We start from the raw sequence: 18299 nt of genomic DNA, 5'->3' as shown, positions 1-18299 counted from the left end.
CAAACTCATTACATGGCTGCACCCCCTCTTCCCCAACCAGCCATGCTTGGCCTCTGCTTGGGCCCAGTACATCAGTGGCTCAGGGCTATTTGGGCACGGGACTCCTGGGTACTGAAATATGATTGGTGGGGGCCTTGGATGTATACTTTTATTGCAGGTCTGGGGTATGGTATGTAGCTAACGAAACAACATTGTGCTACTCTTCTTGGTCATTTCTCCTTATGCATTTTTCTCCTTCAGGGTCCTTGCAGGACAAGAAGCCAGCTTTCAGAGATTCTCCAGCCATAACCATCATAATCTGCTCGATGCCCAACATCTCTCTCCCATGCTCCCTCCCTCTCTCATACACACATAAAGTAAATAAAATAATAAATTTCTCCATGGCCTTCTCCAGCAGCCTAATCTGGCGTCTGGGATGCCTTAAACATGTTCCTGGATCAATACCATGTAGCTGTGTCCCAGGTCTACAATACCATGTAGAAACCTGTGTCCCGGGTCATCTGTAAGTTCATGATTCAGAGGATGGTAAATCAATTCAGCTGGAAATTGCTCTCCTTTCTGCCACAAATATCTCTCCTAGACAATGGAGACTGGCTTCCCCTGATCTTGTCACTCTAAATCTGCTTCAGAGATTTTAACTGTAGAGCAAAAGCCCAGGTGGGTGCTTGAGGAACCACCTTCCCCTCCCACAACCACCACCATAATGGTGCAAAACTTAAGAAGAGTTCCCTGGAAAACTCTGTGTAACCCGATAGACTTTAATTCCTTTTGGTAGCGGAGAAATCAGGCCTGCCAACAACAGACAGCTGATCCTTACTCCCACCCGCCACCCAGGAAAATGCATTTCTCTGCTCGTTAAGGAGGAGGGAGAAGCCATCAGCAAGGTACCAGGCGTTCTTGAGATGGGTTGTTTAGAAGCCTTCCTCCTGGTGCTGCAGAATTCTAACCCTGTTCAGAACTTTATGTCCTCTGTTTAAGACTCAGAATTTACTCTTATAGATGATGTGACCTGAATATCTGATAGGACATTTTGAGGGGATGGGCTGCAATGGGGAACAGGGTACTGTCATCACAGTATCTCTGGAGCAAGACCTAAGATTAAAATGTGGCTTCTCATACTGACTGTGAATTCAGACACCTTACTTACATTTTAAATTCTCTGAGCGCCTTTGGGAATTTATAAAATGGAAATAATGGCACAAATGCATAGCTTGGTTGTAATTGCATTATTCTCCCTCCCTTCCGACTTCTGTTTCATCGATGGACCAAGGATGTGAAAAGATTTCAGGCAGCTTCTCTGTTCTCCACGGTGGCAGAGAGGGTCAGGCTTGATGAGGAGCCCTGGGGCCACGTGGGTCAGCTTTTGTGTTCCCTCTGTGGAGGTGGGAGCATTTCTACGAGGGCTTTGTTCCAGGGACCCAGCCTTCTTTTAGAGACTGAGACTATTTTTAACCCAAGTTTTAGTGATTCTGTAGGACAGCTGTTTAAGGGAATTATGTAGGCCAGTCTGTGATTTTTGGAGTCATCATTTTAAGGTTAGGGAGTGGGATGGGGGAAGAGAACCAGAATAACTGGAGTTTCTGGAGGCATCACAGATATCTGTACCTACCCTGCAGAAAGCTGCAACCCAATTTATTTTGTGGCCACTCTTGAGGATCAGGACATAGCTGAGCAGACAAACATTGTTTTGTTATACTTCAAGTAAAGTGTATCAGTTTCTCCCCACTTTCTCTCCCATTCGCTGTTACCAAATCATGATGGAGAAAAAGTGGACAAGGAAGTCCCTCACACACTGTAACGAGAACAAAAATCAGTCTAGCTTTTCTTGAGGGCACTTCAACAATATCTATTAAAATTGAAAATGGACTCACCCTTGGATCCAGCATTCCCAATTTTTGTTTTGGTCAGTCCTTTTCTCTTTTTTATTGTTAGTTTTGCCTGTGGTAAAATACAAATAACAGAAAGTTGACCATCTTAATCATTTTTAAGTATACAGTTCAGTAGTGTTAAGTATGTTCACATTGTTGTGCCACAGATCTCTAGTACTTTTTCATCTTGCAAAGTGGAAACTCTGTAGCCACTGAACACCAGTCCCATTTCCCCTTACCCACAGTCCCTGGAAGCCACCCTTCTACTTTGTCTCCGTGAATTGACTATGACCTCATGTAAGTAGAATCATATGGTATTTGTCCTTTGGTGACTGGTTTATTTCGCTTAGCACAATGTCCTCAAGGCCCATCCATGTTGTACCAGGGGTCAGAATTTCCTTCCTTTTAAAGGCCGAATAATATTCCATTATATGAATATAACCAGCATTCCTACTTTTTAAGAATTTGTATTAAAGAAACATTTCTACAAGTTTCCAAATAAATGTCTACTTCAGGAGTGTCTGGGAGAGTGCAAAATTGGAGACAATCCATGTGTTCCTCAGGGGCATGGCTGACTACCATGAACATGGGTTGGTTTCTACCTAAATTTGCTGGCATGAAAATATGGCAAAGATCACTTGCTCACTGAAAACTCAAACCACAGAGAAACCTTCATGGTTCAACTTATTTCTTTACTTTGTAAAACGAACACAAAAATTCAGTGCCAAATTGTTGTTGCTGGTGTCCTTGCGTATTTGGTAAGAGTTAGATTTTTAAAAATAGTTTGGATTATGTTTGTGGTCACAAGAAACAACAAAGAAATTTTTAGACAGCAAAATAGAGAGGTTCAAGAGGGAAAACATTTGTGGCCCAAAGAGGTGGTCAAAAGAGAACCCCCTCTCTGCACTCAGGCGTTTGCAAAGCAATATTGAGAGCCAGTGTTGTGCGCTCCATGGCGGTGATATCCTGGCAGGAAAGGATGCTCCTCTGCATCCTTTGAGGTCTCACCTGGATGTAGCTTGGCCCTGTGCTTCTCATCCAGTTGACCTGAAATCAAATTTATTTCAAAGAGCTTCGAAACAAAATTGTTGAAGAAGCAGAAATCCTGCTAAAATGAAAGTAGACTCTGGAGAGTCTGGGCTGTGAGGCTGTATGCGCTGGAGGCCGTGGATTGTGGCCTGGGTTCCAAGGGCATACCTGGTATGCATCTCCACCCACCCGTAACTAAAAGGGAATCCCTTACGCTGTTCGTTATGTACAACTTGAACATTATCACCAGATCCTTTGGTGTCCTGCTCTTCGTAATCTTGGCTTTACACCTCCTATTTTACTCCATGAGAGCATCCTTGCCCTTGAGTCTTGGGACTGATGGCATCCTCCTGCTTCCTTCCCTGACTTCTTTCAGTAGTAACAGCTGTCGTGTACTGGGATGAGTCCTTTGGTACTGGTGCATACAGGGACTGGCCCTGCGTGAATACTCACGACAACCCCATGAGAGAGATGTCTTTGTACATCCATTATGCAGATGGAAACTGAGACCCTAATAGCTCTGTCTAGCTTTGTCCCCCAGGACCTCCACTCCAGTAGTTAGCCCAGGCATTGGGAAGTTTGTTTGAACTGTACGGATACAGAGAGGACAGAAGTTTTCTTGAGAAGTTTTCTTGAGACCTATCTTCTGTCTTCTACCCCACCACTTTCCTCCTTTCAGTTTCCCTTCAAGCAGATGTCAGCTTGCATCCAATGATCCAGAGTCCTTTGGCTATTTTGACGCAGGTCTGGCAGGTGCTAATTTGCCAGTGGGAAGGAGCTGGGGCCACCCCACAGCTGTTATCTGTCAGCTGCAGGCTCAGCTGCTCCCGAAGTCCATTTTCCTGGGTGAGAGCCACGGTGGTGAACCCAATGTCAGGGATTCTTTCTCACTGTCCCATCTCGTTGGCCTTAGAGAAGGACCCCTGGGACAACAGAGGGCTTAGTCAGATCCAAGGAAGGGAAAGAGTCCCTTGCATGGATATTCCTAATTTCACAAGGTGGGTGGGCAGAACTACAGATCAAGTTGGTGACTTTTTCAACTTCTCTCAGAGCTTGGTCAGGGCAAGGGGTAAAACATGGATCTCCTCTGGCGAGGGTGTCGAGATGTCAAAACAGCTGGATGAAAGGCAGAAGATGCACCCTGCCATCCTGGGACTTGGCATGCCTGATGCCAAGCATCAGAGTCCTTGGAGCTGGCTGCACTGCTGCCCTTGATCACCAACTCTCCTTGCTTGTCAGAACTCAGCTCTTAGGACCCCAAGTCAGGTCAGGGCTGTCAGGGAGACCTGGGCTTGTAACTGAAACAATGCTATACTGTCAGGCTGTATGTGCTGGAGGAGGTGGCAGGTGGCCTGGGTCCCAAGGGCACAGCTTTTGAGTGAGAGGACACTTGCCAGGGAAAGGGGATGCATGCGCTCTCCTCTCTCTGGGTGGTGTGTTTTGGGGGCTGGGACACAGAGGAAGAGGATGCATGCGGCTGAATTTCTTATCCCTCTGTTTCTTCTTTGCATTTAATTCAAAGGCCAAAAAAAAAAAAAAAAAGCATAGGCTGCCTGGGGGCGTCCAGGTGGAGTTAAAACAACTACAGTTTAGTGCACATGAACTGCAAACTGGAAATATATCTGAGGAGTCTTTACCAAGGGACAAACACTGTTTTGTCTGCCCATATTACAGGAGATATTTTTAAAAATAAAGTGAGAAACTGCAACCTGAAGGGCTCTAAAAATCCTTTTATCGCCCTTGTCAGGATGAGAGTAGGTGTGTGGGAGTGGGGTCCTGTGGGAAAGGGGAAGGGGAAGGGGAAAGGAAGTTCTGCTCAGTGGGGAGGGCACTGCCCGTTTGGCAGAAGGAGAAGAGGATTAGAGGCCTTCTTGCCTAAAGCTGTCACCTGCTGAACAATGGCCAGGTGTGTTAGTTTGCTAGGGCTGCCATACAATGCACTGTGCAGACTGGATGGCTTAAACAGCAGAAAGTTATTTTCTCATGGTGGCGAGGCTAGACGTCCAAGACCAGGGCATTGGCAGGTTTAATTTTTTGTGAGTCCTTCTCCTCAGCTGGGAGGTGCCTGTCTCCTCCCTATGTTTTCACAGGGTCTCCCTCTGAGCCTGTCTGTGTCCTAATGTCCTGTTATAAGGACATCAGCCATATTGGATTAGGGCCCACCCTAATGTCTTCATTTAACTTAATTACCTCTTTAGACGCTGTCTCCAAGTACAGTCACATTCTGAGGTATGGGGGGTTAGGACTCCAACATGAATTTTGAGAACACAGTTTAGTCCATATCACTGGTAACAGTGTTGGTGTTTTTGAGCAACACTTAAAGGAGAATGGGTTTGGTTGAGTCCATTAGCCCCACTTGGCAATCACAGAGACCAGAGCCTGTGATGTGACAGGGGAGCCTGAAGCCTGTTCTGTGGGCACTGCCTTCTGCCTCCATTTCTGATTCTACTTCCTGGACACCTCTACCCCTCCTGCTCCTTCTGTTTCTCCACTGGGCTCAGGACTTCACAAGCGAAGACTGTGGCGCCAACACCTATTCTAAGGACTAGCTGGGCCTCTCCATCCTGATGTCTCACTGGCACACTGGAGTTAGCACGCCTCAAAAAATAATGCTCTGCCCGACCTGCCAGCTTTTCCTCCTGACTTCTCAGATTTCATTAGGGGCCATCCTGGATTCAGACAGGAGCCTCAGAAGCTGATTGCCTCCCCCAGTGAGGCTGTGATCTCCCTGAGCACAGGGCTGGGGCTCTTTTATGCCACATTCCCCGTACTCATGTGTGCAGCCCTCAGTAAGCACCCAAGAGCTCTCTGGAGTTCAAGGGAATGAAAATCAATCCCTGTTTCAGCCCCATGGCTGCATTCTAACCAATCATCATACCTAAGAAATTGCTCCATTTCATCCTTCCCCGCTGCAAACATTTATTGGCCACTTACTATGTGCTTTGACTTCCTTTTATAGTCTGAAACTTAGCTGGGTGCTGGGGATGCAAGTACAGAGAAGAAGGTGCTAGGAGTGGCTTCGAAGGAACACTCACACTCCCCCTTCCCCAAATCCTTACCTCTGTCCCGACTCAGGTCTTCGTTCCCTCTCGCTTGGATAATGGCACCCACCTCCCAGGGCTGCCCAGCTTTCCCCCTTGTTTGTCTTAGACATAGCTGCCTGCTTCTTCAAGCTTACCTTGGCTATATCGTTTCATTGCTCAAAGGCAGCAGGGTGCCCGCAGCGTGTAGCCTGACAGTCAAGCTCTCCTCAGCCTGCTAGTCCAGCCTCATGTCCCATTTCAACCTCTTTACCCCTAAGGAACTGATGTACCAGCCTCCTCCTTTCCTCACAGCCCCCTGGAGATACACCCCACTTCCAGCTTCTGCACCTTTGCCCAGTGCTAGTGTCTGCCTGGAAGTCCCTTTCCCACCTAGACTCCCCTGTTGAAATCCTCTCCCTCCTTTAATCCTCTTCCGCCAGAACACCACCTCCAAGAAGCCTTTCCTAACCCCTAACCCTCATGCTCTCCTGCTCCCCCAGCGTGTGGTCTCCATACCTCTATTGTAGGACTTTGGAGTGGAAGGTAGAAGAGAGCTGTCGTGCACACGCCTGCGTCCTTCTAGCCTACATTCTCCAATGTAGCAATTACTGGCCACCTGTGACAATTAAAAATGAAGTTAAATGGACAGTTTGGTTCCTCAGTCACACTAGACACATTTTAAGTGCAGTGTAGCTATGTGTGGCTAGTGGTTACCATATTGGACCACCCAGGTTTAGAACATTCTCATTGCCCAGAAAGCTCTGTGAGGCTGTGCTGCTCTGGTGAAGAGCTCCTAGTGGCCTGCCCTGGCATTAAGCAGGGGGCTGGCCCGCAGTAGGTGCTCATTTTTTTTTTCAGTGTTTATTGAATTTTTTTCAATGTTTGTTGAACTGAATTGGACCTCTGTTTCCGAGGGTGTAAGAGAACCAGAGGATGATCAAAGAGAATTCTCTGGAGCCCTTGAACCAGTTCTGCAGACTTCCAAATTGAAGTTACAGCTGGCCCTGAGTGGCAGAAGGCAGGAGAAAAAAGAGGGGAAGGCTGGGAGTGGAGCACCTACTGCTTGCCAGGCCTAGTGTACAGTCCAAAGTTTGGTGGGGCTGGTGGGGTGTGTGTGTGTGGGTGCAGACAATGCTATTCTAGACACATTTTCCCGTCTACATGAGACGTATTTTTGGCTCACAGCTTAACACAGAATTAGGGCCAAGAGTGTGCACTTGAGTGGGTGCATCTGAGACTGTCAGCGTTTGAGTGCGGCCTCCTTTGTTCCCTGTCTCAGCAACTCCTCTGCTCTGAGAGCAAGATGGGTGAGGGGCCAGGCTTAGCTAAGTTCTGAGAGGGGACTTGGGGAGAGCAAAAAGAACAGGGGGAGGCCCATGGGGAGAAGGAAAGAACAAGGCTCCTGGCCTTTTTCCAGTCTGAATCTGGGGCTGTGTGTCAGTCTTAGCTTCAAATAGAGGCACCTCCCTTGCAGCAAGAACTAGCTGGTTTCTCTGGGAAACCCAGTCTGCAGGTCGTCTGCTGTGAGTGGGAGGCTCTGAGCGCTGTCAGGTTCAAATCAAGAAGTGGATCATCTCCCCTATCAGACTCTGTTGCTTTCCCTGTAAATGCTCCCAGGAATTAATATTGTGAGATAATGTTGACACCTGGGAGTCAGTCTATTTCTGGGCAAAATACTGGCACTTAGTTCCTTTTCCTTTGAGAAGGCTCATGAGAATCCAAGCATAGCAATCATGGCCTCTATGAGGAGTGTCCACTAACTGGCGTTTGTAACCAAATGTCTCAGGTATCCTTGTACTTAATCTTCCTGGTAACCCTGAAAAGTAGGCAATGTCCACTTTGGAGATGTGGAAACTGAGGTCAAAGACATTAAGTGACTGCCTTTTTCTCACCAGCTTCTAGTACACTGCTCCATGCCTCCCTAGCACTGTACAAATAACAGGGATTTTATTTGTTGCCCACACTGTGTCCATGATAGCTTTCAGATTTGCCCCTCCTGCCAGCCAAGCCTGAGCCCAGGACACTCCGTCTGGGACCTGATGCAGCATCAGGTACCACTGACTCCTGTACCTTCAGCCATACTTTTAACCTCCCACCACACCCTGGCATCATTAGTCCTAAGCAGCATCCAGCACAGATGACACTAAAGAAAGGTGACAACTGTCAGGCAGGCCATGAAAGCTCCTTGCTGCTTACCAGCATCTCCAGTTCACTTTCTACCACAGGCAGGCATTGCTTGCCTGCTTCTCCCAGGCTCTTCTTCACAGCCAAGCTTAGTCATGCCCCTACTCTCTTCTCTCACCTCAGAGACACCGCCTACCTCATTTTTCCTGTGCTCCCCCATCCCCTAAGGCAGACTGTATTTTCCAAAAACAGACACAGCAATATTTCTAGTCCACATGCTGTCCCAGCACTTTTACACTCCTCATCGAGAGGAGTCTATTTCCCCCTCCTCGAACTTGAGTGGGGCTTTGTTACTAACCTAAGGCATAGAGTATAGCAGAAGGAAAACTGCATTTTTCCAAGGTTCGGTCGTTTAAAAATGATATGGCTTCCACCAGTATATGTAACAAATCTCATGTTGTTAGATATTTAGATTATTTACATTTCCTATCACAAGGGTCTGGAGAACCCAGCCACCGTGTTATAAGGAAGCTCATGTAGCCAAATGGAGAGGCTGCATATAGGTGTTTTAGCCAACAACCCCAGCTAAGGTGTCAGCTTACAGCCAGCATCGACCACTAGACACATGAGTGATCAGGACTTCAGACGGCTCTAGCCCCCGACCCTCAGGCTGCCCCTCATGATGCCAAATAGAATGGAGACAAGCTGTTCTCACTGAGCCCTACCCAAATGGCAGATCTGTAAGCAAAATAAACCAGTGTGTTTTGGGGTAGTTTGTTATGCAACCATAGCAACTGGAACACCCTCAATGGACTTTTAATCCAAATAATTAATAATTGATATACCCCTTATCTGATTTTTCTTTTTCCCCAGGATGCCTGCCTCTGGCTGCTCCTTAGTACATATTCTGTGAGAAAAAAAAAAAATCCATAAGGCCACAGGGACTATGACCTTGAGTATTATAGTTTTCTAAAAATACTGTCTTAATCCAGGGTTGAGGCCCTGGCTAGAGGCTGGTCAGTTCTCTGTCTTGAGCACCCAATTAAATCCACATCCTCAACCACCTCCTCTACTAGGCTCTCACACTCAGGGCTTCCATACACCTGAATTGCTCTACCCCTGCCTTAATCAGCCCATGGCCAGGTATCAGGTGACTAGGAACAACCACCATGCCCCAGAAATTATTTGAACTAGCTAATTCTGGAATGGCTCAAACAAGCAAAACTAGCTTACTTACCCTGCCTCACGCATTCCTTCCCACAGAAACCATAATAAAGGCACCTGCCCACAGGTGCCCTTTCTCCCTCTGCCTCATGATCAGCCCAGAGTTTCATCTGAGCATCCCTGCATGGTGTGCTGTGTTTTCCCAGGGACCTGTGAGTACAATAACTGTAGAATTATTTCCTGTTTCTCTCTCATAATCTGTTTCTGGCCTTACCACACTCCATTCAGGATAATATGGTTAAAACACCTTGACACCATCCCTGTTGGCTGGCAATTGTCATGTAACAAACCACCTTAACAATTATTTATTTATTTTTTAATAACAGACAAGCTTTATTTTATCCTTACCCTTTTCACAAAAAAGGAAACGGAGGCTTCTTTGCTCCTCTGCCCATTTGCATTTTCTCACTGCACAACTTCCTGGCCAGAAGTCAAAATGATTGACAGGCAAGAGTGAAGGTGTCAGGGAAAAGACTACTAGATGATCTATAATTTCATTTATGTATCCACAGTCACTGTTCCAAAATCCCCCAGGTAGTCCTAAACTTTCTGAATCATCCAATTATTCTAATAAGCATTTATTGAAAATCTGTGTGCTTTATTAGGCTACACGAATACAAAGAATTGAGATACAGAGTATACCTTGGAACACATTGGGAGTTTGTGACTGACACTGGGTTGTTGTTCGAAGGGCAGTTCCTCTTCCCTCTTCCTTTTTAAAAAAAATTTATTTCAATAGCTTTTGGGGTACAAGTGGTTTTTTTGTTACATGGATGAATTATATAGTGGTAAATTCTGTGATTTTAGTGCAACCATCACCCCAGTAGTGTACATTGTACCTAATGTGTAGTTTTTTATCCCTAGCCCGCCTCCCACCCTCCACGTTCTGAGTCTGTAAAGTCTATTATACCACTCAGTATGCCTTTGTATACTCATAGCTTAGCTCCCACTTATAAGTGAGAACATATGGTTTTTGGTTTTCTACTCCTGTGTTACACTTAGAGTAATGGCCTCCAGCTCCATCCAAGTTGCTGCAAAAGACATTATTTCATTCCTTTTAATGGCTAAGTAATATTCCATGGTGTCTATATACCACATTTTCTTTATCCACTCATTAGTTGATGGGTATTTAGGTTGGTTCCACATCTTTGCAATTGTGAATTGTGCTGTTATAAACATGTATGCAAGTGTCTTTCATATAATGACTTATTTTCCTTTGGGTAGATACCCAGTAGTGAGATTTCTGGATTAACAATTATTTAAAACAACAATTCATTATTAAAGCTCACAGGTTATGAGGTTGAGCTTGGCTGATCTTAACTGGGCTTGCTCATGAGTCTGTAAGTCCCCTGGAGGTTCTACTCAAGGTTGGGGTTGGCTCAGGCTGCGATTGGATACACAATCTTAGCTGCAATCAATCTGATCCATATGACTCTTACTCTTCTCCTGGGACAAGTGGGCTACTTATGCATGTCCTTCTCATGGAGAGAGCAGAAGCACAAGGAACAAGCTGAAACACACAGTCTCCGAAAGCCTAATTTTACTGCTGACATCTCATCACTTCTATTTTATTGTATTAGCCAAAGCAAGTCATGTGGATGTCAGGAGTCGAATTATGTCCCACCTACAGCGAGAAACCACTGAAAGTTACCTGACAACAACAAAGGGCATGGATACAAGGAGGACTGAAAAATCGGAGTCATTACTACAAATATACAATATTTCCCAACAGCTGCCGCACTTGGAGAGTTTGGTCTGGTCTTGGTTTGGATTTGTTCTCAAATAACCACCTCTTATTATTTATCATCGAGCTTAAAATGAGCTTATCATTGAGCTTAAAATTGGAAAACAGATTTTAAAATTAATTATTTTTGACTGGGTTTTTATTTATAGGGACATCAATTATGCTTATAAGGTAAAATATTAAAATCACACCAGAGAGTATGCTATGCAAAGTAAGTCTTCTTTCCTCTTCTCACGGCTGACTTCCTAATTTTCTTTTCAACACTATTACCTTTTAATTTTTCACTGAATAACATATCTTATATGTATGAGTATATAATGATCTACCTCATTGTTTTCTACCTTTACAACATATGTAACAAATCTTATGTTGATAGATATTTACCTTGTTTCCAATTCCTATCACAAGCAGTGATGTAGTTAATAACCTTGCACATTCATCTCTGCATACATATGAGAGCAAATCTACAGGATACGTTCTTAGAAATAGAGTTGGTAGGTCAAGGTACATGTGCATTCGAGATTTTGATAGGTTTTGCAAATCGCCATCCACTGATGGTTAATTTATGCTTCCTTTGAAAATGTATGAGAAGGCTGGGCGCGGTGGCTCAGGCCTGTAATTCCAGCACTTTGGGAGGCCGAGACGGGCGGATCACGGGGTCAGGAGATCGAGACCATCCTGGCTAACAGGGTGAAACCCCGTCTCTACTAAAAAATACAAAAAACTAGCCGGGCGACGCGGCGGGCGCCGGTAGTCCCAGCTACTCGGGAGGCTGAGGCAGGAGAATGGCGTAAACCCAGGAGGCGGAGCTTGCAGTGAGCTGAGATCCGGCCACTGCACTCCAGCCTGGGCGGCAGAGCGAGACTCTGTCTCAAAAAAAAAAAAAAAGAAAATGTATGAGAAACATATTTTCCTATTTCCTTGCCAATGTGTTATATTGCTTTTTGACCTTTGCCAATGGAGTAGTTATATCTAGCAATCTGAGTTTTAATATTCACTTTTTATACTATTAGTTTGTTTATGATAACTTTTTCAGACATTTAAAATACATTTGTGTTTATTTTTCAGTGAGCTGTCTATTCATATTCTTTAATGATTTTTCTTTTGGGTTTCTGTTTTTTTTTCTTATTTACTGTATATATTTGCCATGGACTGAAATGTTTGTGTCCCCTCAAATTCATAACCGCCAGTGTGATGGTATTAGGAAATGAGGTCTTTGGGAGATGATTAGGTCATGAGGATGGAACCCTCAAGAATGGAATTAGTGCTCTTATAAAAGGGACCCCAGGGCGCTCTCATCCTCTTTCCTCCATGTGTGAGCAGAGTGAGCAGTCCAACCGTTTGCGAAACGGAAGAAGGCCCTCACCAGAGCCTGACCGTGCTGGCATCCTGATCTTTCAGGTTACCAAACTGTGAGAAATAAATTTCTGTTGTTAATAATCCACTCAGTCTATGGCATTTTGTTATAACAGCCTGAAAGTACTAAGACAGCATTCTTTTTGTTTGTTTGTTTGTTGTGAGATGGAGTCTCACTGTTGTCACCGAGGCTAGAGTGCAGTGGCGTGATCTCCACTCACTGCAACCTCCGTCTCCTGGGTTCAAGTTATTCTCCTGCCTCGGTCTGCTGAGTAGCTGGGATTACAGGTGCCCACCACCATGCCTGGCTAATTTTTGTATTTTTAGTAGAGACGGGGTTTCACCCTGTTGGCCAGGCTGGTCTCAGACTCCTGACCTCAGGTGATCTGTCTGCCTTGGCCTCCCAAAGTGCTGGAATTATAGGCGTGAGCCACCATGCCTGGCCAACATTCTTTATATGAAGGAAAATTAGCTTCTTACTCGTCATGTCTTGCAACTATTTCTTCATAGTTTGTAGTTTGACTCTGTTTAGTTTTTAATTTGTCTTACAGAATTTTCTTTATTTTTTTCTCCCTTCTTTGTTCAGCCTTCTGTGTCTGTCTTGCTCCTTCCAAATTGGTTTATATTTCTGCAATTGCTTTTTTCCTCTTTCCTAAGTTTTGATGTTTTTTCACATTATGTTGAAACATCTTCCAGTGTTGTTTCTTCCTTGAATATTTTATTTGGTTTTGCGCTCTTGTTTTAAAGGGGTGATTATTTCATTAATTTCTTAGGTTGTGTTCAAGTATTTGGTCACAACTTTCATTGCTCCATGGCAGTATGTTTCTGATGTATGTTATTTTTGCCTGTCCTGTTCCTCATATTTCTTGCTCTTCTTTGCAGCTGTTGTCAGGAGAATCAAATGGCAGGTCCCAGCTGATGGGTTCATAGTGAACTTGGTCATATAGCAGTGTGTGTGCGTGCGTGTGTGCATGTGTGTGTAATTTGTTAAGCTAATGGAGTTTGGCAGCTGCAGAGATGCTCATAATTGAGTCTTTCCTGTATCCACCTTCAACCACAGAATTCCTCCTTCAAGATAATGTGTCTCTTTATTCCTGTCTTTGTCTTCAGCCTCTTTCCCATGCCAAACAGAATCCAGGGAATCTCCTATAGCCTATTAGCTGATCCCACTGTTCCAGGGACAGAGTGTTGATTCTGCTCTCAGAGGTATGCCACCAACATTAGAGCTCTGTTTTTCAGGATTTGTCTGGGAAAGCAATAGCAGGTGTTTTTGCTCAGTGTCTTCCTGGTGTAAGAAAAACAGGACTTCATTTACTTTCTGTATTGTAATTTAATGTCCAGTACAATCCCCTATCCAACCAGTTAGTAGGAAAATTCAACTTCAGTTCTCTTTCCATGTTTCTCTACATTTTCCTGAGATTATGTCAATGTTTGGAGTTATGTTGATGTTAGATCCTCCAGCAACACTTACTGAGTCCCAATACTTATTAGAAAGAGTCCTAGGCGTGGAGTGGCGAGAAGAAACTTTAGAGCAAGTGAAAAACATCCATGAAGCAGCTTCTGAGGTCTTCTTCTTCTGTATTTTTATATACCGGAGCATCAGAAACCAAAAGTGATTCTGCGGTATCCATTTTCCCCTTCTTTTATAGAAATAGAATCCCTGGTGTTTAACATTCTGCCGTCCTAAGTTCAAAAGCCTATTCCAGCTGCATAGGTAAGGTCAGCGAAGTTGGTTGGGTGGGGAGTGTGATAAACAGGACAGCATGTGACCCTTCTAAGAAGGATAGCTATGGTCGTGTTCTGGCAGCCCAAGTTAATAATCTCTATTAGCTTGGCATACTACTGGCATTTCCAAGTAGTAGTAACCTGGTCAACATTGCTAATAAAGAGTATGCCTCCCTTTTATCTAAGGGTAACCAGGTGGTTACGTTCTGATCAGAACTGGATGGAAACAGGATTAGTGTGTTCGTTTAATTTCCAGAAGTTGTTTAAGAAAATAAAAGCCTAATGTTCTTCTTTTCCTCCTTCTTACTGCCTGGGATGTGGACAAGATTGCTAGAGACAGGGGGACATCTTGGATCATAAAGTGGCATGGCAGAGTTCTAGATACAAGGAAACTGGAGACTCACCATGAGGAGTGTCATACCAGCTCTGGATTGTCTGCTTCTGAACTTTCGGGAAAGAGAGAAATAAACTTCTGTCTAGTTAATTTAAACGTGCTTTTGAGTGATGTGTCATTTGCAGCTAAACTTACACTTAATTATTATATTGGAGTCAAACTTCTAGCCTTTATCAGTCTCCTTCCTAGGTCTCTCTGTGAAGGGCACAATTATTATGTACCAGGGAAGCTAATGGGAAAATTAAATATCTTTATTTCTTCCAGGCTTACCACGAAGGCAAGTAGATCTTGTTGCCTTGGAAATTGAGGGTCTCCTTTGGATTGGAAAAGGTTGTATTTTCAAATGCCGAACCAGGTCCTAGGTTCCAATGCCTATTCCAGCTGTATAGGTAGAGTCAGTGAGGCTGGTTGAGTGGGGATTGTGGTAAACAGGGGAGCATGTGACCCTCCTAAGAAGAGTAACCATGGCTGTGTTCCAGCAGTCTGTTTCCAGGTAGTAAACAGTGTTGCCAGCTCTGGTTGATCAAAAGAAGCCAGAAATTCATATTTGTCAGCAAAATCTCCCAATTATAAAATCTTGGCACAAATTGAAAAAAATCCATTGTACAGTTCAGACAAAAGATATCAGAGGGATGAATCTGGCCCTTTGACCTATGGGAGAAAGAGAGGGAGAGTAAGAAGGCAGACAGAGAAGCTTGCTGGCTCAAGTTGGGAGGGATGATGAGGGGCTTTTTTTGTGAGGGGATGTATTCCATTCCCAAAGAGCCATATATAGAAGGTTTCTGGACTTCTATTGGCTTAGTTGGAAGCTACAGATTGAGTACTATGAGCTCATTTATTTATATAGTCAACACATATTTATTAATAATTCACTATGTGCCAGATACATGCCAGATAATACATGTACATCCAGTGGATATAGGAGAAAAAGTTTCCTACTCCATGTAGTTTGTATTCTGATGAATAAGATAAGTAATAGCTAAGCAGAGAGACAATGAGCAAAATAATTTGAGTGTGGTATGATTTGTGAAGAAACAAACAAGGTGATGTAATGAAGAGTATTTAGGGTACGATTTCTGCTTCTGATCAGGATGGAGTAAGAGGAACTGAATTTACCTTCCTACTTTAACCAAAAAACATGAACAAAGTAAAAGACACAATTGTATACCATACTAAAAATCAAAAGAGTGATCCTTGAGAGGTGAAAAACAAACGAGGTGAGCCCTATGATTGCCCCAGCTTCCTGCCTGGAAAAAGTTCTCAGGTGCTTTTTATAGCTCCTAGAATTTTTGCGTTGTTTTTAATGTAAACATAGTAAGCAAAGTTATTCTAAAGTCTGTGTTTGATATTCCAGAATCTGGAACTTCTGTGGGTCTATTTCTATTATTTGTTCTTTCTGCTAGTTCTCATCCTTGCTTTCTTATCTTCTCTTTTGACTGATTATCTTTGATTGTATACCACAAAAAACATTTGAAAAATTGTTCGTAGAAATAGTTGAAGCCTAGAATAATGAAAGTTTCCTCCAGTGTGGATTTTAATTTGTTTTGGCTTGGGGCACTAAAAATCCAAGATCACCTTAATCTGCAATCAGGGACTGAATTTTTCTGTATCACTCAGATGACTTCCACACAATGAATATTTTGCTTCTGATTCACTCTTAATCCTGGGATCTAACTTTTTGGGGCCCCAACTTAAAATGTAGGAGTTTACCAGTGACCTCACCCTCGGTGGGCTCTAGACTCTATTTGTGCCCCTAGATCCATGAAGGTGCCAATGTACAACTTACCCTGTTAATAGGCTCTTTTGGAACTGGCATGTGCTACCAGAAGAAGAGCAGCCCCAAATTCTGGTCTCCCCTCTGTTTTCTCTAGTCTCTTGCCAAGTATTCTCCACTAACTTCTTAGCTCCCTTCTGCTTTCATACTTTAACAGTTCTGGACTACCAGGAGGGATAGATAGAGGTTTTTTCTACACAAAGATCTAAGGCTGGTGGTTGGCCACATGACATCAGAACTAAAACTCTTGAATAAGAAAAGAAAGAAATGTTGCCCCTTGATCTCTGAGAAGGCCCAGGCAGTCGACAAACACACCCTCAGGCTGGCCAAGGTGGCAGTGTCTAGGATGTTGATTGATCATCAGTAGCAAGAGATTCTCTGAGTAGCACCTCTCATGTGTTCCTTTACTGAAGCTGAAGAAGCTACCTGAGAGGCTTGTGGTTGAGCGTGTGTCAGAATTAAAAAGGGGGCAGGAGAGGCATCCCCTTTGCTCAAAACAGGTCTCCATATCTCAGGCCAATAAATAGAGCCTTCCAGTGAGAGCCCCTGCTGCTAGGTGCTTCTATGACTGCGTGTCAGTTTGCCAGGCAGGGTGTGGGGCCAGGGAGCTCAATGTAGACACAAGGGCCAATCAGCTGAAAGACCGGCTATGAATAGGAGACATCCAGTGATTTTTCTGGTTAAGATTTGCTTAGTCTAGTGCTAAGCATAGTTGCTGTTGACATTGTTGCTTTTAGTCTTGTCTTCTTCCAGGTACCAAGAGTTAGAACAGCTGACTCTGCCCACTCACAAGTGCTTTTCCTCCTTTCTCTCCTTCAAGGACCTACTGGCCAAGACCACCTAGGCACCAAGATCCTCTGGGTGAGCACTTTCCTGCTCAGCAGAAATTGGCTTTGTTCACCTGGGCTCTAAGCTCTCCACCAGGTTTGCCTGTGGCATGGCTGGGTTGCCTGGCAACGGGGCTCAGATGACAACAATCTGCTGAAATGACAGAGGGATCCACCCCCATTCCACCCCCACTTCCCCAAGGTGTTTCTCTTCTTCCCTTGGAGGATAAGGATTACCATCCTCAGCTGCCGAGACCATGCTGGGCCAGGGGCAATTGAGGGGCTTCCCCTTCGTAGCGCCTCAGTCACTCTGTCACAGAATCTGCTTTATCAAACCTTATAGCATTTACTACAATCAGAGATTAGTTATTTTTTTTTATTCTTTATTATCTGTATTCTTCCACTGGAATGCAAATTCCTTGGGCATTAGACTTTTGTCTATTTTATTTACCTCCACCTCCTCAGCACCTGGAGCCTATCTAGATGACCTTTCCTCCTTTTCCAAGTGTGCAGAGAGGCTGGGTTGTCAAGGTTTAAGAATGAGAGGCCATATCAAAGAAGAGGAGGAGGCAGAAGCTGGGGAGAGGATGCCAGGTCAAGTAGAGGGGTCTGGATTGACCAGGATGTGATGACCAGTAGGTACAACAGTCAGAATGATGGCAGTTGACAGTCCCAGCAAATAGCTAGGTGTTGACTGCTCACACAGCTTACTCTTCTAACATTCCCAGTTCTATCTGGTCTCCTCATGCCCTTCCTAATTACCTTCCACTGGAATAGATTGGGTATAGCCCCCATGATCATAGACACACGTCTACATTTTTTTCTGAACAAGGTCCCATAGAGAATTTAGTGCCCCATGACTGGCATGCTGTTCCTAACAAGAAAACTGGGAAGACATTGTTGCTGTGGAAATAATGTTTCTGTCTTATGTTTCTGTCTTTTTCTTCTATGGACCAAGAGTTAGAACTGCTGACTCTGCTCCTCTTGCTAAATGAAACCAGGTAACCTGGGCTGCAAGACTGCATTGGGTATGCTCCAAGTACAAACTGCACAGCAATTTCACATGTGGGAAGCCTCCAAGTCCTGAGTTCATGCTGATTCATGCATAATTACTCCTCAGACTCATTAAGCTTTAACTTGTTAATTTAAGACAAAAACTTATCCCTTTATATTATGAGATTCTTTCCCAAATTCTCTGGCTCTTCCTCTTT

Source organism: Macaca thibetana, chromosome 2 (genome assembly GCF_024542745.1).
Source record: "Macaca thibetana thibetana isolate TM-01 chromosome 2, ASM2454274v1, whole genome shotgun sequence".
Taxonomy (NCBI): domain Eukaryota; kingdom Metazoa; phylum Chordata; class Mammalia; order Primates; family Cercopithecidae; genus Macaca; species Macaca thibetana.
This window is presented reverse-complemented; position numbering follows the sequence as displayed.